At 39.2% G+C, this 21,986-nt stretch overlaps 1 pseudogene; it reads left to right on the top strand.

Moving 5' to 3' along the window:
• Nucleotides 1–21,704, top strand: LOC121424235 (annotated as a pseudogene).
• Nucleotides 21,705–21,986: the final 282 nt, after the last annotated feature.

Genomic DNA, 21,986 nt, shown 5'->3' with positions numbered 1-21,986 from the left:
ATGGGGAAATCGAATATGTTTGAAGTGCTACGGGATGAGCTGATGGACTCCCCCACGTCTTTGGTAAAGAAACCTGATGAATCTCCGATAAAGCAGAAAGTCGATAAAGATTTAGCTGATGCCAAGAACAGCGCAGCCAACGTCAGGCAAGGGCTCACTCTTACGTTTGATGAACAAGAAGGAGATGCCGATTCACCTCCACGATGATTCAGTAAGTTCACCAGCATGTTAGATAAAAGATTTACTAATCTAGAACATTATATGGAGATGCTTGTGGTGGAAGAGGTTGAGAAAATCAATGAGAAAGTAAAAGCCAACGAGGAAACAATATCAGCTTGTACTATCCAGTTGGATGAGGTTGTCAGGGAAGTGAACAAATTGAAAGCAGAGAATGAGGTTAAATATTTATTAGCTTATGTACAAGGAATCCTCATTTTATAGGAAAGCTGTTTACACAGTATACAGCCAGTCGGTTTAGCTGAATCATGGTATTTACAGTTGACCTTTTGCTGGGTCTTTTTATTTTTATGTTATATTTTATCTTTAAGTAGACCAAACAGATCAATTATCTTCTTTTGCCAGAAGTCGGTTTTTAGTGCATTTGTGTGTGTGTGTTTTTTTTTGCCTATCTTTTCATCAGTGCACATAATGAACAGGACTGTGTTTTGATTTGAAGTCCTGTTCTTTTATCATGTGCCCGCCTTCCTTTGTCTTGTCTTTAATAATAGTTTTCAATCTCTTTTGTTTTTTATTTATATTTATTAATTGTGAGAAGAAAATATACCCATATGTCATGAAGATCAACCATAATTTGTTGCTTGTGTTTTTCAATTATTATTATCCTTTTTTTACAAAGCATGGTTAATATTTTCCTATGTGATGATTTTTACAATGAACTGCAGCTAACATTCATATTGTGTAAGTTTTGTATGCTTTGCTTGCTATTTTTATTCTGATTAATGATTGTGAAGCTTAGCGTGTAGTTTTATCAAGCAGACACCATGCTTTGTATTATGTGTTTTCTCTAACTTTTTCCTTTTTTTTTTGGTTTTGTTTTGTTATATTGTAACTATTGTTTTACATCTATTTTAAATCATTGTAACAATCACTTGTAAATTTGTAATTTTGTTGATTCAATAAAACATATAAAAAAAAGCAATAACTGATACAACAGAGATCCATGTTGCAACTACTAAGAAGGCGGATGTTGATTTACAAGGAGAAATAAAGTCTTTGAAAGATAATGTGGCTCTACTTCAGAGAAGTGTTGAAGCTCTGGTGAAAGAAAGAAAAAAGGGTTCTACATCCTCTTCTCAGAAGGTAACCAGGTGTTTCAGGTGTTTCATCTGTGGGAAAACTGATCACAAAGAGATCAGTGCCAAGAGGAAACACTATGTTTTGCTGTAAAGGACGTGGACATATCAGCAAACAATGTCTTCAACGATCTCACTCAGAGATGCCGCAGTCTGCAATCTCTGGCTCGAACTCGTGTCCTCCCACTTCGTCTATACCCCGCCCTGAGGCAAATAGAGGCATTATGGACTCGCAACACATATCCCCAGGGTTTCTTGAAAAATTTGTTGCTCCATGTCCTAAAGGTACAGTGACCATTGCAGGTGTAGATGTGGGATGTATATTTCTTTGTTTTTTTAAACCAAATTTATTGCAGAGCCTGTTTGAAGTATAATTATGCTCAAATCAATTAACTTCATCTGATGAAAGTAAAAATAATCATATCTTTATGAATAAGATGAGAAAACTCAATTTACATTACATTTGGGAACAATTTTGAGGTCTAACTCACTTATGTAATGTTGTGTAATTTTTGAACCGCATACCCAGGCATCGTAAATTTAGTCTCAAAAGATGGGCAAGACTTCAAAGTACATGTAAAAAGTCAGCGAGCGGTACGTTAAAAAGATTTCACACAGCGGAATGGTCACAGAAAATGTTGAGATGAGGTTGATTCACCCCCCTGTTGGTTTTAGGGTTAAGGGTTCATTTTATTCTCAATTGTGATCTCTGTTTTACATGCAGTCAATAATACATTACAAAATACAGGGAATGAATAGAACATGTACCTGAATAGTATATCTAGATCAAATTAGTCTTGATTCAAATTTTCAAGATCTAAATATAGATTTAATATCTGGCTTGTCACCATAACTATATCTGATCTGTATTTTTTTTTTTTGGGGGGGGGGGGAATCCAATGAATTTCACAGGATTGACCTCTCACAATTGCTTTGAAACAGACTGAGTCAAGGAAGATTGGGGTCTCGTTTCATTAAAGACTTGTTATAATAATAAATGCACTTATATCTATACCAATTTCCCAATCAGCCAATTAAATTGATGGAATACAGTAGCTGTTATTCCAAATCTGTTATTATAACAAATTTCATGAAACGAGATCCTGATGTTAGGATGAAGACAAACCCAGCTGAAAAAAAAACAGTGTTCCAGAGGGCGCTGTTCGACTTGCTGGGTGTGGAACAAGTCACGCTGTAACTAAAGATGAACAATTCAAAGAGTCCACTATAGGAGCATACTGTGAACGCCAAATGTTGATGCATAAGGACAGTTTTAAACTCACATGTACAGAGTGAGGGAAATTATTGTACCAAAGCCAGAGCAAAACGATGAGTATTGCTTTATAAAACAAATGTACAGATCTTTAAAATAGATATTCCTTTTTCTGAGAATCTCAATGAGTCCTAATACTTTATTGTTGCCATTGATTACTGGTTACAAGTAAGATTCTATGAAGACCAAAAACCATGCCTTGGGCCTGTATCACAAACCTATAATACAATTGAATTTGAAACTGAAACTGAAATTATTTGTATAATCGATCACACATAATGACCAATGTAATAATAACAAATTAGCCCTGCAATCAAGCGCTTCTATAGCTTGGAGAAAAGGGGCCAGGTGGATGTTTCATAAAGCTGATCATAAGATATGGATGACTCTATGCACAACTGGCGACACTTTCTTGTGCTAAATGACATATCCCTATGTAGCTGACTATAAGAACATGTTCCAGTTGTTCGGAAAGTCATGCATAACTTCACAAATAGCCTTACAAAAACCCACCTGGTAGAGTGTACACTTAAACCAACTGAATTAGGATCTCAATGCCCAGTCTACATGTAACGTGTCAAATATGGCAGTGATACACCTGTATATTTAATCATTTGATATTACTAATTATTGGGCGCAATAAGTAGTATATAAATTCACAAAGTACATAACAATACAAAAAAATATATATAATTTAGGGAAAGCTCTCTGGGGTTTTTCAGCTTGATTATCTTTCATTCCCAGTTGTGGGTGGCATATAATACATCACCTCATTGGTCAGATCACAGTCATGCAGCGCACTCTACTATGGATAAAGTAATCAATGAGATTGCGCATCACGTTATCAAGTGTGGGCACTTAAACATGACTCACGTCAGAAGTGACTCTATGGCCCGTATTCTAAAGTCGGGTTTAATTTAGACCATGGTCTAACTCTGTGCTAATATTATGGCAAGCCAAAGAGTTCAAAAATTTTGTTTAGAGTGAATGCTTCTCATATTTCCTGTGCTCTTTACTAATTATTCAATGGTGAAGACAACTGTCATACTTATCCTTCCCAGACAGTTAATATTGTTTTTGGAGTCAAATTAGCTGATATATTGACCTCTACTGTTGTTAAATGCATATGCATCAAATAATGTATTGGAGCGGTTTATAAGGTCCCCTTTGACCTAGAGTTTGACCCCCCGTACCACAAATTAAAACCAGAGTTTAAATTAAATCTGACTTCAGAATACGGGCCTATGAGGGTAATCAGTCTCCCTCGATCACCAGAACACCCCTTAAATTCAGAGAACTCGTAACTTCAGGTTAAAAATACCTGATTATTATTTTTTTTTAATTCATACTGCCCTGTAATAGACCCTTTCAGGGTAAGTTCTCTAAGTTACCAGCATACACAGTACGGTCCAATTGGCAGTCGAGGCGTGTGCTTTGCAACAGCACTAGCGCAGCTGGCCGGGCCGGATGGATTAGGCAAGCCGGCAGCAACGAATCACCAGTGGCCGTGCACACATACGTCAATCAGCACTCATTCCAACATTGATCATCTGTAATGGCACAAAAAAAATACAGATCATGCCATCTATAATATAGATCATTACTCATACTGTTGTGAATTTGTGTTGTCTCTTCGGTATCCATCCTCTTTGGGCTGACGGTTCTCACTTTCGTGTGCGTGTGCACACATTGCACACGCGCGTATTATGTGCGTCCCCTGCAGCCCGTAAGGTGTATCGGCCAAGATCCGCCATTCTCGGATCTGGGCAGCATCGGTGAAGACCTCCATCAACACTTGCTGCTCCGGGTTCGGGGATTCTCAACCACGCGCTCATCCAAGTTCACCCAACTAATCCTGATACTTATTGGCTGTACTGACACTTTTAATGACTGTTTTCTGTGATGTTCGCCGGCGAAGTCCCGTGTGTCGTCGACGTATTTGTAAGTATATCTAAGTTTCCTCCTTTTCCTGTCCTGACTCTTGCTTTCACTTTGTCTATCTTCTAATTGTGTGTGTGTGACTTTCTTGACTTCAGAAAGTCTACATTTTGCACTCTCCCCCTTTCATTAAGAGCCCCCAAACTCTTCAATACTTTTGCCAGTAAGAATATGTTGTCAACGAAGTAAGCAAGAACAGTGAAGACGGTTCTGCAGGTACATTCTGGACAGGAACATGAAAACGACCACCATACTAACTATGCTGATAATGCATGTGGGACTCAGAGCGGGCAAAGTTTTGGGAACGTGGTTGCTGCTAAAATCAAGTCATTGGTGGCAGACTAGCTTGACCGAGTGTGAATGCAGTCTAAAACCCCACGTTTTCCCTGTCCTCTTTGCACTTGCACTTGGAAAAATTTTATCAACGTCCCAGAGCATTTGCCACCCACTCTTCTACTTTCTTTCTTCATCTTCGTAACCAAATGGACTCTTGAAGAACCCGTTATAAAAGTAAAATCAAAGTTTTTCCTGCTACAGAAAGAAACTTTTATAACCTGTAATCTAAATCTTCAGTTTGCTGAATATGTGAATATTCAAGAAATCAACGACCGACTGAAATTTGTTGAAGCAAATACTTGTCAAGTCACCTGTTGTGTTACTGCAATCAGAACAAAATATGCTGTATCATCTCTACTAAGTTCAGTAGCAAACTGCAAAAAGTTCAAGTGTTCCAGATGACATATTGAGGAATGAACATTTCTTGATCCTGTTGAAACCTGTGGAAAAGGAGCTGGTGAGCCGATTGTGAAATAATTTACATGAAGGAAACTTGTGGCATGTCGTAACGAGGCAGGTCATTGTAGTGAGATCGTCATGGCGAGGCATGTCGTGAGAGGAATCCAGAATCAGGTAAGTAGACAATTTCCATGTAAAAGGCCTATATAACTAGAACTATGGACATTTAGTCATATAATAATGAGGACATTAAGAATTCAGAAAACAGTAAAAACTCTTTCTTTTCTCCATGTCCCTTTGCCTTTTCCCTTACTAACAGTTTGAGTGATGGTGTGAATACACATGCATGTTGAGCTCATAATTTACACTGTGTCTTTTTGGTAATACTAGAAAGTGAACCATGATAATTAGTTTTGGGAAAACCAAGGAAGTGCAAGCATACATCTTGAGCATAACAAAACAAATGACCAATTAGAAATTTAAATCTCTTACGTTTATGTTGAATGCAGTCTTTGTGTTAACTAACCTGCCCCCAGCTTGGCAGTGGTGAGGCAGTGCTTCTTCCTGAGCTAAACAGACCTTACCAAAAACCATTTTCCCTGCCCGCCGGGGTAAGGGAGGGTTTATAGACAAAGTACAAATATCATCAACAGAAATCTTTAAACATTGAAGTTAAAATGGTTTCATTAATTCTGAAAATTATATAGGTTTGGGACCCAGCCTACTGACTGCAGACAGATGCCCATTATTTGGAAATCTTGGGCTCTCTGCATCATCAATCTTGGGATTTAGATACAGGATGGTCCAAGGGGATACAGTCCATGGTCTGTCATTGACATAAGAAACAATGGTTGACTATTACAAGCAAGCACTCACAAAATTTATCAGCACTTCCAAAAGATGTAGCAATCTAGACATTGGAAAGTAAAAGTAGGGAGTTTTTTGTCAGAGACTTCATCAATCCATACGTGAATAAACCATTGTGACATAGCAAGAACAGTGAAGACGGTTCTTCAGGTACATTCTGGACACGAACATGGAAACGAACACCATACTCACTTTGCTGATAATGTATATGGGACTCAGAGCAGGCAAAGTTACCGGACCATCGTTGCTGCTAAAATCAAGTCATTGGTGGCAGACTAGCTTGACCGAGTGTGAATGCAGTCTAAAACCCCACGTTTTCCCTGTCGTCTTTGCACTTTCAAAAATTTTATTCACATCCAAGAGCATTCACCACCCACTCTTCTACTTTCTTTCTTCTTCTTCGTAACCAAATGGACTCTTGAAGAACCCGTTATAAAAGTAAAATCAAAGTTTTTCCTGCTACAGAAAGAAACTTTTATAACCTGTAATCTAAATCTTCAGTTTGCTGAATATGTGAATATTCAAGAAATCAACGACCGACTGAAATTTGTTGAAGCAAATACTTGTCAAGTCACCTGTTGTGTTACTGCAATCAGAACAAAATATGCTGTATCATCTCTACTAAGTTCAGTAGCAAACTGCAAAAAGTTCAAGTGTTCCAGATGACATATTGAGGAATGAACATTTCTTGATCCTGTTGAAACCTGTGGAAAAGGAGCTGGTGAGCCGATTGTGAAATAATTTACATGAAGGAAACTTGTGGCATGTCGTAACGAGGCAGGTCATTGTAGTGAGATTGTCATGGCGAGGCATGTCGTGAGAGGAATTCAGAATCAGGTAAGTAGACAATTTCCATGTAAAAGGCCTATATAACTAGAACTATGGACATTTAGTCATATAATAATGAGGACATTAAGAATTCAGAAAACAGTAAAAACTCTTTCTTTTCTCCATGTCCCTTTGCCTTTTCCCTTACTAACAGTTTGAGTGATGGTGTGAATACACATGCATGTTGAGCTCATAATTTACACTGTGTCTTTTTGGTAATACTAGAAAGTGAACCATGATAATTAGTTTTGGGAAAACCAAGGAAGTGCAAGCATACATCTTGAGCATAACAAAACAAATGACCAATTAGAAATTTAAATCTCTTACGTTTATGTTGAATGCGGTCTTTGTGTTAACTAACCTGCCCCCAGCTTGGCAGTGGTGAGGCAGTGCTTCTTCCTGAGCTAAACAGACCTTACCAAAAACCATTTTCCCCGCCCGCCGGGGTAAGGGAGGGTTTATAGACAAAGTACAAATATCATCAACAGAAATCTTTAAACACTGAAGTTAAAATGGTTTCATTAATTCTGAAAATGAAAAACATCTAAATTATATAGGTTTGGGACCCAGCCTACTGACTGCAGACAGATGCCCATTATTTGGAAATCTTGGGCTCTCTGCATCATCAATCTTGGGATTTAGATACAGGATGGTCCAAGGGGATACAGTCCATGGTCTGTCATTGACATAAGAAACAATGGTTGACTATTACAAGCAAGCACTCACAAAATTTATCAGCACTTCCAAAAGATGTAGCAATCTAGACATTGGAAAGTAAAAGTAGGGAGTTTTTTGTCAGAGACTTCATCAATCCATACGTGAATAAACCATTGTGACATAGCAAGAACAGAGAAGACGGTTCTTCAGGTACATTCTGGACAGGAACATGAAAACGACCACCATACTCACTTTGTTAATAATGCATGTGGGACTCAGAGCGGGCAAAGTTTTGGGAACGTGGTTGCTGCTAAAATCAAGTCATTGGTGGCAGACTAGCTTGACCGAGTGTGAATGCAGTCTAAAACCCCACGTTTTCCCTGTCCTCTTTGCACTTGCAAAAATTTTATTCACGTCCCAGAGCATTTGCAACCCACTCTTCTACTTTCTTTCTTCATCTTCGTAACCAAATGGACTCTTGAAGAACCCGTTATAAAAGTAAAATCAAAGTTTTTCCTGCTACAGAAAGAAACTTTTATAACCTGTAATCTAAATCTTCAGTTTGCTGAATATGTGAATAATTAAGAAATCAACAACCGACTGAAATTTGGTGAAGCATATACTCATCAAGTCACCTGTTGTGTTACTGCAATCAGAACAAAATATGCTGTATCATCTCTACTAAGTTCAGTAGCAAACTGCAAAAAGTTCAAGTGTTCCAGATGACATATTGAGGAATGAACATTTCTTGATCCTGTTGAAACCTGTGGAAAAGGAGCTGGTGAGCCAATTGTGAATAATTTACATGAAGGAAACTTGTGGCATGTCGTAACGAGGCAGGTCATTGTAGTGAGATCGTCATGGTGAGGCATATCGTGAGAGGAATTCAGAATCAGGTAAGTAGACAATTTCCATGTAAAAGGCCTATATAACTAGAACTATGGACATTTAGTCATATAATAATGATAACCTTAAGAATTTAGAAAACAGTAAAAACTCTTTTTCTCCATGTCCCTTTGCCTTTTCCCTTACTAACAGTTTGAGTGATGGTGTGAATACACATGCATGCTGAGCTCATAATTTACACTGTGTCTTTTTGGTAATACTAGAAAGTGAACCATGATAATTAGTTTTGGGAAAACCAAGGAAGTGCAAGCATACATCTTGAGCGTAACAAAACAAATGACCAATTAGAAATTTAAATCTTTTACGTTTATGTTGAATGCGGTCTTTGTGTTAACTAACCTGCCCCCAGCTTGGCAGTGGTGAGGCAGTGCTTCTTCCTGAGCTAAACAGACCTTACCAAAAGTCCTTTCCCCGCCTGCTGGGATGAAGCAGCTGTCGAGGGGTAGGGGAGCGTTAGACAAAGTACAAATATCATCAACAGAAATCTTTAAACATGAAAGTTAAAATAGTTTCACTAATTCTGAAGATGAAAAACATCTAAATTATATCAGTTTGGGACCCAGCCTAGTGACTGCAGACAGATGCCCATTATTTGGAAATCTTGGGCTCTCTGCATCATCAATCTTGGGATTTAGATACAGGATGGTCCAAGGGGATACAGTCCATGGTCTGTCATTGACATAAGAAACAATGGTTGACTATTACAAGCAAGCACTCACAAAATTTATCAGCACTTCCAAAAGATGTAGCAATCTAGACATTGGAAAGTAAAAGTAGGGAGTTTTTTGTCAGAGACTTCATCAATCCATACGTGAATAAACCATTGTGACATAGCAAGAACAGTGAAGATGGTTCTTCAGGTACATTCTGGACAGGAACATGTCCATAGTTCTATAACTAGAACTATGGACATTTAGTCATATAATAATGATAACCTTAAGAATTTAGAAAACAGTAAAAACTCTTTATCTCCTTGACCCTTTGCCTTTTCCCTTACTAACAGTTTGAGTGATGGCGTGAATACACATGCATGTTGAGCTCATAATTTACACTGTCTTTGTGGTAATACTAGAAAGTGAACCATGATAATTAGTTTTGGGAAAACCAAGGAAGTGCAAGCATACATCTTGAGCATAACAAAACAAATGACCAATTAGAAATTTAAATCTTTTACGTTTATGTTGAATGCGGTCTTTGTGTTAACTAACCTGCCCCCAGCTTGGCAGTGGTGAGGCAGTGCTTCTTCCTGAGCTAAACAGACCTTACCAAAAACCATTTTCCCCGCCCGCCGGGGTAAGGGAGGGTTTATAGACAAAGTACAAATATCATCAACAGAAATCTTTAAACACTGAAGTTAAAATGGTTTCATTAATTCTGAAAATGAAAAACATCTAAATTATATAGGTTTGGGACCCAGCCTACTGACTGCAGACAGATGCCCATTATTTGGAAATCTTGGGCTCTCTGCATCATCAATCTTGGGATTTAGATACAGGATGGTCCAAGGGGATACAGTCCATGGTCTGTCATTGACATAAGAAACAATGGTTGACTATTACAAGCAAGCACTCACAAAATTTATCAGCACTTCCAAAAGATGTAGCAATCTAGACATTGGAAAGTAAAAGTAGGGAGTTTTTTGTCAGAGACTTCATCAATCCATACGTGAATAAACCATTGTGACATAGCAAGAACAGAGAAGACGGTTCTTCAGGTACATTCTGGACAGGAACATGGAAACGAACACCATACTCACTTTGCTGATAATGCATATGGGACTCAGAGCAGGCAAAGTTACTGGAACGTGGTTGCTGCTAAAATCAAGTCATTGGTGGCAGACTAGCTTGACCGAGTGTGAATGCAGTCTAAAACCCCACGTTTTCCCTGTCCTCTTTGCACTTGCAAAAATTTTATTCACGTCCCAGAGCATTTGCAACCCACTCTTCTACTTTCTTTCTTCATCTTCGTAACCAAATGGACTCTTGAAGAACCCGTTATAAAAGTAAAATCAAAGTTTTTCCTGCTACAGAAAGAAACTTTTATAACCTGTCATCTATATCTTCAGTTTGCTGAATATGTGAATAATTAAGAAATCAACAACCGACTGAAATTTGGTGAAGCATATACTCATCAAGTCACCTGTTGCGTTACTGCAATCGGAACAAAATATGCTGTATCATCTCTACTAAGTTCAGTAGCAAACTGCAAAAAGTTCAAGTGTTCCAGATGACATATTGAGGAATGAACATTTCTTGATCCTGTTGAAACCTGTGGAAAAGGAGCTGGTGAGCCAATTGTGAATAATTTACATGAAGGAAACTTGTGGCATGTCGTAACGAGGCAGGTCATTGTAGTGAGATCGTCATGGTGAGGCATATCGTGAGAGGAATTCAGAATCAGGTAAGTAGACAATTTCCATGTAAAAGGCCTATATAACTAGAACTATGGACATTTAGTCATATAATAATGATAACCTTAAGAATTTAGAAAACAGTAAAAACTCTTTTTCTCCTTGACCCTTTGCCTTTTCCCTTACTAACAGTTTGAGTGATGGTGTGAATACACATGCATGTTGAGCTCATAATTTACACTGTGTCTTTTTGGTAATAATAGAAAGTGAACCATGATAATTAGTTTTGGGAAAACCAAGGAAGTGCAAGCATACATCTTGAGCATAACAAAACAAATGACCAATTAGAAATTTAAATCTTTTACGTTTATGTTGAATGTGGTCTTTGTGTTAACTAACCTGCCCCCAGCTTGGCAGTGGTGAGGCAGTGCTTCTTCCTGAGCTAAACAGACCTTACCAAAAGTCCTTTCCCCGCCTGCTGGGATGAAGCAGCTGTCGAGGGGTAGGGGAGCGTTAGACAAAGTACAAATATCATCAACAGAAATCTTTAAACATGAAAGTTAAAATAGTTTCACTAATTCTGAAGATGAAAAACATCTAAATTATATCAGTTTGGGACCCAGCCTAGTGACTGCAGACAGATGCCCATTATTTGGAAATCTTGGGCTCTCTGCATCATCAATCTTGGGATTTAGATACAGGATGGTCCAAGGGGATACAGTCCATGGTCTGTCATTGACATAAGAAACAATGGTTGACTATTACAAGCAAGCACTCACAAAATTTATTATCAGCACTTCCAAAAGATGTAGCAATCTAGACATTGGAAAGTAAAAGTGGGGAGTTTTTTGTCAGAGACTTCATCAATCCATACGTGAATAAACCATTGTGACATAGCAAGAACAGAGAAGACGGTTCTTCAGGTACATTCTGGACAGGAACATGAAAACGACCACCATACTCACTTTGTTAATAATGCATGTGGGACTCAGAGCGGGCAAAGTTTTGGGAACGTGGTTGCTGCTAAAATCAAGTCATTGGTGGCAGACTAGCTTGACCAATAAAATCAAGTCATTGGTGGCGACTAGCTTGATCGAGTGTGAATGCAGTCTAAAACCCCACGTTTTCCCTGTCAAACTGCAAAAAGTTCAAGTGTTCCAGATGACATATTGAGGAATGAACATTTCTTGATCCTGTTGAAACCTGTGGAAAAGGAGCTGGTGAGCCGATTGTGAAATAATTTACATGAAGGAAACTTGTGGCATGTCGTAACGAGGCAGGTCATTGTAGTGAGATCGTCATGGCGAGGCATATCGTGAGAGGAATCCAGAATTTCCATGTAAAAGGCCTATATAACTAGAACTGTGTACATTTAGTCATATAATAATAAGGAGGACATTAAGAATTCAGAAAACAGTAAAAACTCTTTCTTTTCTCCATGTCCCTTTGCCTTTTCCCTTACTAACAGTTTGAGTGATGGTGTGAATATACATGTATGTTGAGCTCATAATTTACACTGTGTCTTTTTGGTAATACTAGAAAGTGAACCATGTTAATTAGTTTTGGGAAAACCAAGGAAGTGCAAGCATACATCTTGAGCATAACAAACAAATGACCAATTAGAAATTTAAATCTTTTACTTCTCTTTTTAGTTTTACGTTTATGTTGAATGTGATCTTTGTGTTAACTAACCTGCCCCCAGCTTGGCAGAGGTGAGGCGGTGCTTCTTCCTGAGCTAAACAGAGCTTACCAAAACCATTTCCCCGCCCGCCGGGATAAAGCCGCTGTCGAGGGGTTAGGGAGCGTTTATAGACAAAGTACAAATATCATCAACAGAAATCTTTAAACATTGAAGTTAAAATGGTTTCATTAATTCTGAAGGTGAAAAACATCTAAATTATATCAGTTTGGGACCCAGCCTAGTGACTGCAGACAGATGCCCATTATTTGGAAATCTTGGGCTCTCTGCATCATCAATCTTGGGATTTAGATACAGGATGGACCAAGGGGATATGGTCCATGGTCTGTCATTGACATAAGAAACAATGGTTGAGTATTACAAGCAAGCACTCACAAAATTTATTATCAGCACTTCCAAAAGATGTAGCAATCTAGACATTGGAAAGTAAAATCAGGGAGTTTTTTTGTCAGAGACTTCATCAATCCATACGTGAATAAACCATTGTGACATAGCAAGAACAGAGAAGACGGTTCTTCAGGTACATTCTGGACAGGAACATGAAAACGACCACCATACTCACTTTGTTAATAATGCATGTGGGACTCAGAGCGGGCAAAGTTTTGGGAACGTGGTTGCTGCTAAAATCAAGTCATTGGTGGCAGACTAGCTTGACCAATAAAATCAAGTCATTGGTGGCAGACTAGCTTGATCGAGTGTGAATGCAGTCTAAAACCCCACGTTTTCCCTGTCAAACTGCAAAAAGTTCAAGTGTTCCAGATGACATATTGAGGAATGAACATTTCTTGATCCTGTTGAAACCTGTGGAAAAGGAGCTGGTGAGCCGATTGTGAAATAATTTACATGAAGGAAACTTGTGGCATGTCGTAACGAGGCAGGTCATTGTAGTGAGATCGTCATGGCGAGGCATGTCGTGAGAGGAATCCAGAATTTCCATGTAAAAGGCCTATATAACTAGAACTATGGACATTTAGTCATATAATAATAAGGAGGACATTAAGAATTCAGAAAACAGTAAAAACTCTTTCTTTTCTCCATGTCCCTTTGCCTTTTCCCTTACTAACAGTTTGAGTGATGGTGTGAATACACATGCATGTTGAGCTCATAATTTACACTGTGTCTTTTTGGTAATACTAGAAAGTGAACCATGTTAATTAGTTTTGGGAAAACCAAGGAAGTGCAAGCATACATCTTGAGCATAACAAACAAATGACCAATTAGAAATTTAAATCTTTTACTTCTCTTTTTAGTTTTACGTTTATGTTGAATGTGATCTTTTTGTTAACTAACCTGCCCCCAGCTTGGCAGAGGTGAGGCGGTGCTTCTTCCTGAGCTAAACAGAGCTTACCAAAAACCATTTCCCCGCCCGTCGGGATAAAGCCTCTGTCGAGGGGTAAGGGAGCGTTTATAGACAAAGTACAAATATCATCAACAGAAATCTTTAAACATTGAAGTTAAAATGGTTTCATTAATTCTGAAAATGAAAAACATCTAAATTATATAGGTTTGGGACCCAGCCTTCTGACTGCAGACAGATGCCCATTATTTGGAAATCTTGGGCTCTCTGCATCATCAATCTTGGGATTTAGATACAGCATGGGCCTAGGGGATACGGTCCATGGTCTGTCATTGACATAAGAAACAATGGTTGACTATTACAAGCAAGCACTCACAAAATTTATTATCAGCACTTCCAAAAGATGTAGCAATCTAGACATTGGAAAGTTAAATCAGGGAGTTTTTTTGTCAGAGACTTCATCAATCCATATGTGAATAAACTATTGTGACATAGTTAAATCCTTGCAATCTACACATCATCCAAATCTCAGCTACATGTAGCTGCAAGGGCACACAACATATCAACCAAGGTCTTGAACCGTGGCAGAAAGCCGGAATTAATATCATATAGAGCTGATATCTGATTAACAAGACAAGATATGTAACACGGAGACAAACCACAAAGCCAATGAGGCAAAGCACCAGGCATGGAACGAGTTTGAGGAGCAATTCTGTGCTCGTTTTGGAAGGCGGTGGCCACTAAACAAGATGAAAGAGTTATGGAAACGGCAAAGGGTGTTCGCCAAAAAAGAGTACAGCACGTACAAAGCCAAACTGAGGCAGACTGGTGGCGGTCCCCCACCATCCCCACTGTCTGCCTCAACCATCCTCACAAAGGAAATGTTGCCGGGAGACTTCGTGCAGCTTCAAAACCCATATGATGAAGACATTGTACTCGGCAATATTCAAGCAATTACAGCACTTGATTTCATCAGAGGTGTACACATGTAAAGTATAGGCATCTTTTGTGATAGGCAACACTTTTACCCCACTCCCTTTCCCTCTCCCCCTCTACATTATCCTTGGATGTGTGCATGGTTAGCGTTAACAGGTTTATGGGCAGGGTGGTTGACCCAGACGGTCACTGAGCAGCGTTCCCATTTGAGTCAGCATAGTTTATAGTAGAATAGAATTAGTTTAGTCTCGGTATAAGCTCATGGTCAGAAATTCTATGGAATGTCAGTGTAGGATAGTGTAGATCTGTTCATACTGAGATATTTTGTTGTGCATAGTTCTAACTTAGTCTTGTATGGCAGTAGAATTAGCGAAAACACTAAATGGTCAGTATTTTGTAGTAAAGAGAGAACAGGACTTATGACGTGGCAGAGAGAGCTGCCACATGAATGGAATAGAGAAGACACATTTTCTGCTTTGAAAAGGATTGGACAGAGTTGGATTGGATGTGAAGAAGAGGACACATTTTGGCAGTTGTGGAATATTTAATTTTGTGACGAACCATATATTGAGCATTTTGAGCAATTTATTCATTTTATCTTGGAATTTACCTTGGAAGTAGAATTAAGTTTTGCACAACCTGTTTGCCCCTCTGCACCCAAACATTGGTATTGGAATCAAAGCATCTTGATTTGAACGCTATCCAGCTTGTGAGTATTTTTTTAAGCCAATAATTGGAATCGGAACCCCTTTCAAGACATCACTGATAAACACTATGCAGATTGTATTTCTTAAAGCCTATTTGTGGAATCAAAATACCTTGTAAGATGCTTACCGGATTTATAGTTTTTGATCGTGCACATTCGTTTTGGTCGACACTGGATAAGAGACGCTATCTGGAGTATCTTCATTAATTTTGGATCCCTTGTTGAAATATTATCCAGATCGATTGAGATATTTATTTAGGAGAGATTCTACACTTCTTTTGCTACCGTTATCTCCATATCAGACAAAAAGACACACAAACTGTTTCCTTTTATTTTGTTTCGTTCTCCTTGTGGATACTGACCGATCTATTTTTATTTAATGTTATTTAATACGTAATTTGAGTTTGCTTTCTGATTCTGTCCAAGTCGTGATATTACATTTTTGTTACTTTTATAGCCTTGTATCTTCATAGCCTTGAATACATAATTATATCCCCAGCCATTCTATAAAACCTGTTTGACTTTGTTTTTGTTTGGCTCCTTGACTACGGAAAAGTATATTAGTTTGAACCTTACACACAGGTAAGTCCAAGTATCATACCGGTCACTCACACTCTGTGGACTTTGGGTCTTGCAAAATCCATGGATTTTGCAGAATCTACCTTTGTGAATTCAAGCCTTTTGCGTTGGAAGTATGGTCCCATTCATAGTGAAAAGAAAAGACAATGACCAAGTGCTATCTGAAAGCGGGATGTGTCTGGAACTGTCTTTCACTATATCAACTGGACCCCCATTCATCAGTCAGATCTTATGACCAAGTTAAGTGAGGGAAAAGGAGAATTATGAAGAAATGAATGCCAGAAATGGCCAAGCGGTCAGCAGTGCACCCATAATTTTAATAAACTACCAAGTCTGAGACAGGGATGAATTCCTGAAACAACATGGAACTATTTGCTGGGAATAGGGAGGGCTGACCCCATCGACCAGGTCATGGCCCAATATGTTGAACCAGGTCCCAAGATAATATGCATCGACAAATCAAACGAACTCTCAGCGTATATTTCTGGCAGTGTGAACGGGGCCTCATGCAAATTTTGGTCGACTCTGACAGACATAAGCAATGAATGCTTGATTGGATTTGATTTTATGCATCATTTATAATTGTATTCTAGAAGCTAGACGCGGATTTCATATTGACAATCTATTGATCCCAATTGAAAGTCAAGACTGCAATCAAGTACATGTAGGTGCAGTATATGTTGAATATATTGTTGTACCACCCAATTCGAGTTCATAGTACCAGGAAAGGTAAATAATTTTGACTGACTCTGGAGCCTGTGCTATTATTGAGAAAACTGCTCATGCCTGTAACAAAGATGATCTTAATGTCGCATCTGTTTTAGTTGATAATACTTGGAATGATATAGACATACCAGTAAAAGTTGCTAATACATCAAATGAACCAATTGATCTTCGAGCTGGTATGTGAATTGCTTCTATCAAATTGATCAATAATGTATATGTGTTGATACCATTGCCGTATGACTCCCAATTTGGCATCTCATACCCAGATGACCCACACATCCCTGTCTTTTTAATGGCTGTTCAGAACCAATTACAATTTTATTTGACACTTCATCTGATTGTATGTTGGTCATTAATGACATTCCGACATTCCATTCTACTCTATAAAAGCCCACCATTTTATGATTCAGGTTCTTTCTCTAGGGTGCCTCTCCACCTTCGGGTGAGGTCCCATACTTCTAGTTTCAACCATTATCATCACTCGCAGAATGATCTATACTTTACTTATCATAATCTACTAGTTTTAATTAAACTACGATATATAACTATAAGTGACTGGAGTGAACTGTATTTTCTGTTTGGTGTGTGCTGTTGGAGTGACACTCTATTCATCTTGCCATCGAATAATTCCAAATAATGTACACATAAAATAGAGTGTTACACTATGAACAGTTCGAAACCCATTATTCGTACAGTGAAAGCTGGTCCGAATGGGGACGTTCAATCAAACAGCTGGTCAGATGACTTGCAATCATTATACCAGAAATCATGCGAAGGACTCGAACAGGATACACAGAATGAACTTTCTAAGTTATTGGATATACATTCATCTACATTTGCATCTTCTTCGATTGATGTTGGGCGAACCTCTATTGTCCAGCATAACATTGACACTGGGGATGCAGTCCAAATCAAACAGCATCCCCGTCGGCCACCTCGAGCTCAAGGAAGAGAAAATAATCAAGAGGCAGCTTGAAATGGGCATCATTCGAGAATCAACGAGTGCTTGGTCGAGCCCACTTGTGTATGTTCGCAAGCGTGATGGTACGACGCGCCCCTGTGTTGACTATCGAAAATTAAATGACGTCACAAGAAAGGATGCCTATCCATTACCTCGCATTGAAGACTGTCTAGATTGCTTAGGAGGTGCACAAATCTTCTCTACATTGGACTTACAGTCAGGTTACTGGCAAATAGACATTAAAGAAGAAGATAGGCACAAAACTGCATTCAGTACACGGACTGGACACTATGAATATGTCGCAATGCCATTTGGGTTATGCAATGCACCCAGCACTTTTGAGCATGCAATGGAATTAATCATGAAAGGTCTGCAGTGGCGAACATTGATCTTATATCTTGATGACATCGTTGTAATGAGCTCAACTATTGACGAGCACACCTACCGTCTCGACGAGGTACTTGGACACCTGGGAGAAGCCGGCCTAAAGCTAAAACCAAGTAAAATGTCACCTTTTCCAAACCCAGGTATCATATCTAGGAGACATAGTCAGTGCATCTGGGATTAAGCCTGACCTAGTCTAGTTCTAGACGATTTCAATTGAATCATATTCTCTGCCATATCGTACTATTCCGTACGTACGCCCAAGCCGAGTGAGTGCGCACATCCGAGAACCTGTTGGCCCGAAATAAAATCGTCTAGAACAGTTCCTCCGCACTGACGTCACTCCCCCAGAAATCTGGGAAACAGTCATTAACGTGGGCATGCCTCCGATCCAACCACTAGTCTTTGTTAACAGCTTCGTTAGGTAGTGTGGGGAAATATATATTACAAATTAATGATAACATGATTTGCTTTTCCCTAGAAAGGTGGTGATTGATATAAATTAATTAGAAAATAAATTGAAAGAAATCTAAAAGCCCCTTCAGAAATACATCTTCTTGTATTTGTTTCCCCTAATAATGCAGTATGGTTAGAAAGCACCCGGTAATGGTAGACTATCGTGTTTTTCAAATGCAGAAGCAATTATTGCACAATAGCTGTGGACTCGTGTGTGATGGGATTATGCATGCGGTACATACGCAGTGTGTACTGCACAGTGCATGTACTGTGTATGTTGATATATTATGCAGCGGGCAATTCAATAGCTACGATATACGGTACATAATAGGTCCACACACATTTCAACGTGTTTACGATACGAATTTGATTTTGGATTGTGCGCAATATTCTTCTCAGTTTTACTTTCATGATCGTTTTAATTGATGTGATGGCGACGAGGAATCATCGTCCTTCTATTAGAGATTCCATCTTGCATATGTCCAAACAGTTAGGAATAGCAACTTTGAAGAACCAACAGGATAAAGCACTCGAAAGTTTCCTGCGAGGACATGATGTATTCTTGAGTGTACCTACATGATACGGAAAGAGTGTGGTTTTTCAAGGTGCCTCGACCTGTATTGACTTTCTGAAGACTGGTCAGGAAAAAACCGTTTCAGCTGCAGGAAAGAGTTTTGTGATTGTGGTTATGCCTTTAAAAGCATTAAGGACCAGCTTCATAGGGCTGCAGAGTTAGGAATTTCTGCAGCAGACATCAGTGATGGATTAACCGACGAGCTTCGCCAGCAGTTGTCTCATGGTAAGCTGTCTTTGCTGACGACGTCTCCAGAGTTTTTGACAGGAGAGAATGGTTCAGAATTTCTGAAGTTGGATTGTGTTCAGCAGCGTCTGTGTGGATTTTTTGTCGATGAAAGTCACTGCGTAACAAAATGGTGGGTTTATTTTTATTAATCGTAATCATGATCATGGTAATATTAGAGTAAGTGCTAAAAATGCAAAGCTAAGGTAAATGAAAATAAAAACATCACTGAGAAAGGGAGCTTGATTTAAATTTTGACATCTTTAAATTTTGCATTATTTTGGTGAAGCAGTCTTAGTGTAACTGTTATACGTCATGTTTTATGAATATGCATTGAGCAAGCTGATCATATCAAGCCGTTGAGCAAGCTGATCATATCAAGCCATTGAACAAGATTAATGTACACAACACTAATCAGGCGATTGGTACGCTCGAGACAGCGTGTTGTTACAGGAGCAAGATGCTCTGAAAAAACCAAGAAGGGGCACCCTGTCTCGAGAAAAACCGTTGAACAAATATCCCAACCTTTTTGTATTTAATGAAATTATGAATTTTGTTATCCAATAATCATGATAATGAGAAAATGAATAGACTTCAGATTAAAAACATGGATTTGTGAGATATTCATTAATGCAGCTTATTAAAAGGGGATGCATCAAAATATAATTACCTACATATACAAGTACTTGCAAAATATATTTCTTGACTAGAAGTACCTTGCAACAAATTAGAGTGGGCTGACCACTGGTCTTTAGTGTATAGCTATATACATGTACTATAAACACTGATGCTGATTTTAACCATGTACATTTTCCTCTCTATTTCCACAGGGGCCAGTCTTCTGGAAGGACGCAAGCTTTTCGAGAAAGCTACGATCGGCTTGGAGAGCTGCGATCCATTCTTCCAGCTGTGCCTGTCGTTGCAATGACAGCAACGGCAACAACACATGTCAGGTGCAAGGTGGCTAAGAGTCTCGGAATGAGGAACTATGTGACGATTGCTGATTCTCCCGACAATCAAAACATCAAACAAGTTGTGCTGGGCACAAAGACAAAGGACTTTGACGAGTCATTGAAGTTTCTCATCGATGAGCTGAAGCGAAAAGGAAGTCAGTGCCCAAGGACAATACTGTATTGCCAATCTCTTAAGTTGGTTGCCGAGCTCTATGCCATGTTTGTAGTCAACTACCAAGGCCTTTCATCTCTCTTGTACAGATGTATCATACAAACACAGAGCAGGACGTTCAACATGAGATAACAGCAGACATGGGCAACCCAACTGGACAAATCCAAGTGTTGATAGCTACTATAGCATTCGGGATGGGAGTAAACGTCAAAGGGACAGAAGCTGCGATCATGGTCGGACGCCCATCTCAGCTGGATGATTATTTGCAGATGGCAGGAAGGATTGGGAGAGATGGGAAACAGAGTGTGTGCCTCACGTTGAGCTACCCTGGAGATGTTGTCGGGAGAGGACTTTCCAAAGCAATGGAAAGGTTTTTGCTGGGAAAGGAGTGCAGGAAAGGTGTCATCAATGATAGTTACGTTTCGTCAAGCAGTGCTGAAGTCATGAAAAAACATGATTGTTGCGACATCTGTGCACTTGGATGTACGTGTTGTGGCAGTGATTGCTCTGCAAAGCCGCCCCACTTGGAGAGTCTAGCACGCCGTCAACTGTCCATGAAAGAACACCCAGAGTACACCATCAACATACCATCACCTACCCAGCAAGACAAACTTAAGAGATGTTTGGAGCAATATCAAAGTGAATTGGTGAAGGACTGCCCAGATCACCTGTACAGTGGGGTGGATATTGCAAGTGGACTTCCTCAGTCAACAATAGACAAACTGATGAGTGAAATCAACGTGCACCTGTCACAAAGGCAATTCATGAACAGATACAGTTTTGGTAGCCAGGCTGTTGCACAGAAAACGTGGGAAATGTACCTTGATGTCCTTGGAAGGACAGATTTGCCAGAGAATGAAAGTACCCCAGTCCAAGAGGATAACTCTGATGATTCTGATGCTTGGTCTTGGAATGAGTTTGAAGAGGCTATTGCTGATGTAGATGACAGTGATTGACTTTTGGAAACATACATACTTATCTCCTTTCCTTATTGACATTTATCATGGATTTTTTTTCAGAAGTTAACAGCAGCATTGAATAATTAACTGGGCGCAAGCCAGAAATTGATGCAATATAAAGAACTTCCCCAGCAAGCCTTAACATCTAAGATGTATCACAAAGTAAATAGTTTACTGACACCAAATAACATGTCTTATTGTCTTATTTTATTTCGGGCCAACAGGTGTGCGCGCTCACTCGGCTTGGGTGTACGTACGGAATAGTACGATACGGCGGAGAATATGATTCAATTGAAATCGTCTAGAACTAGACTAGCCTGACCCTGAGAAAGTTGCCAAAGTTCGCGACTGGCCGACGCTGACGTCGATAGGTGATGTCCGTTCCTTTCTTGGTTTATGTTCATACTATCGCCCATTCATTCGCGGCTTCTCATCGATCGCATCCCCTATGAATAAACTACTAGAAAAGTCCTAAAAATTTGCCTGGGATGA

The sequence above is a fragment of the Lytechinus variegatus genome, chromosome 11, assembly GCF_018143015.1.
Source record: "Lytechinus variegatus isolate NC3 chromosome 11, Lvar_3.0, whole genome shotgun sequence".
Taxonomy (NCBI): domain Eukaryota; kingdom Metazoa; phylum Echinodermata; class Echinoidea; order Temnopleuroida; family Toxopneustidae; genus Lytechinus; species Lytechinus variegatus.
The sequence above is the reverse complement of the archived record's forward strand: the minus strand, read 5'-3'. Positions and strand labels throughout refer to the sequence as shown.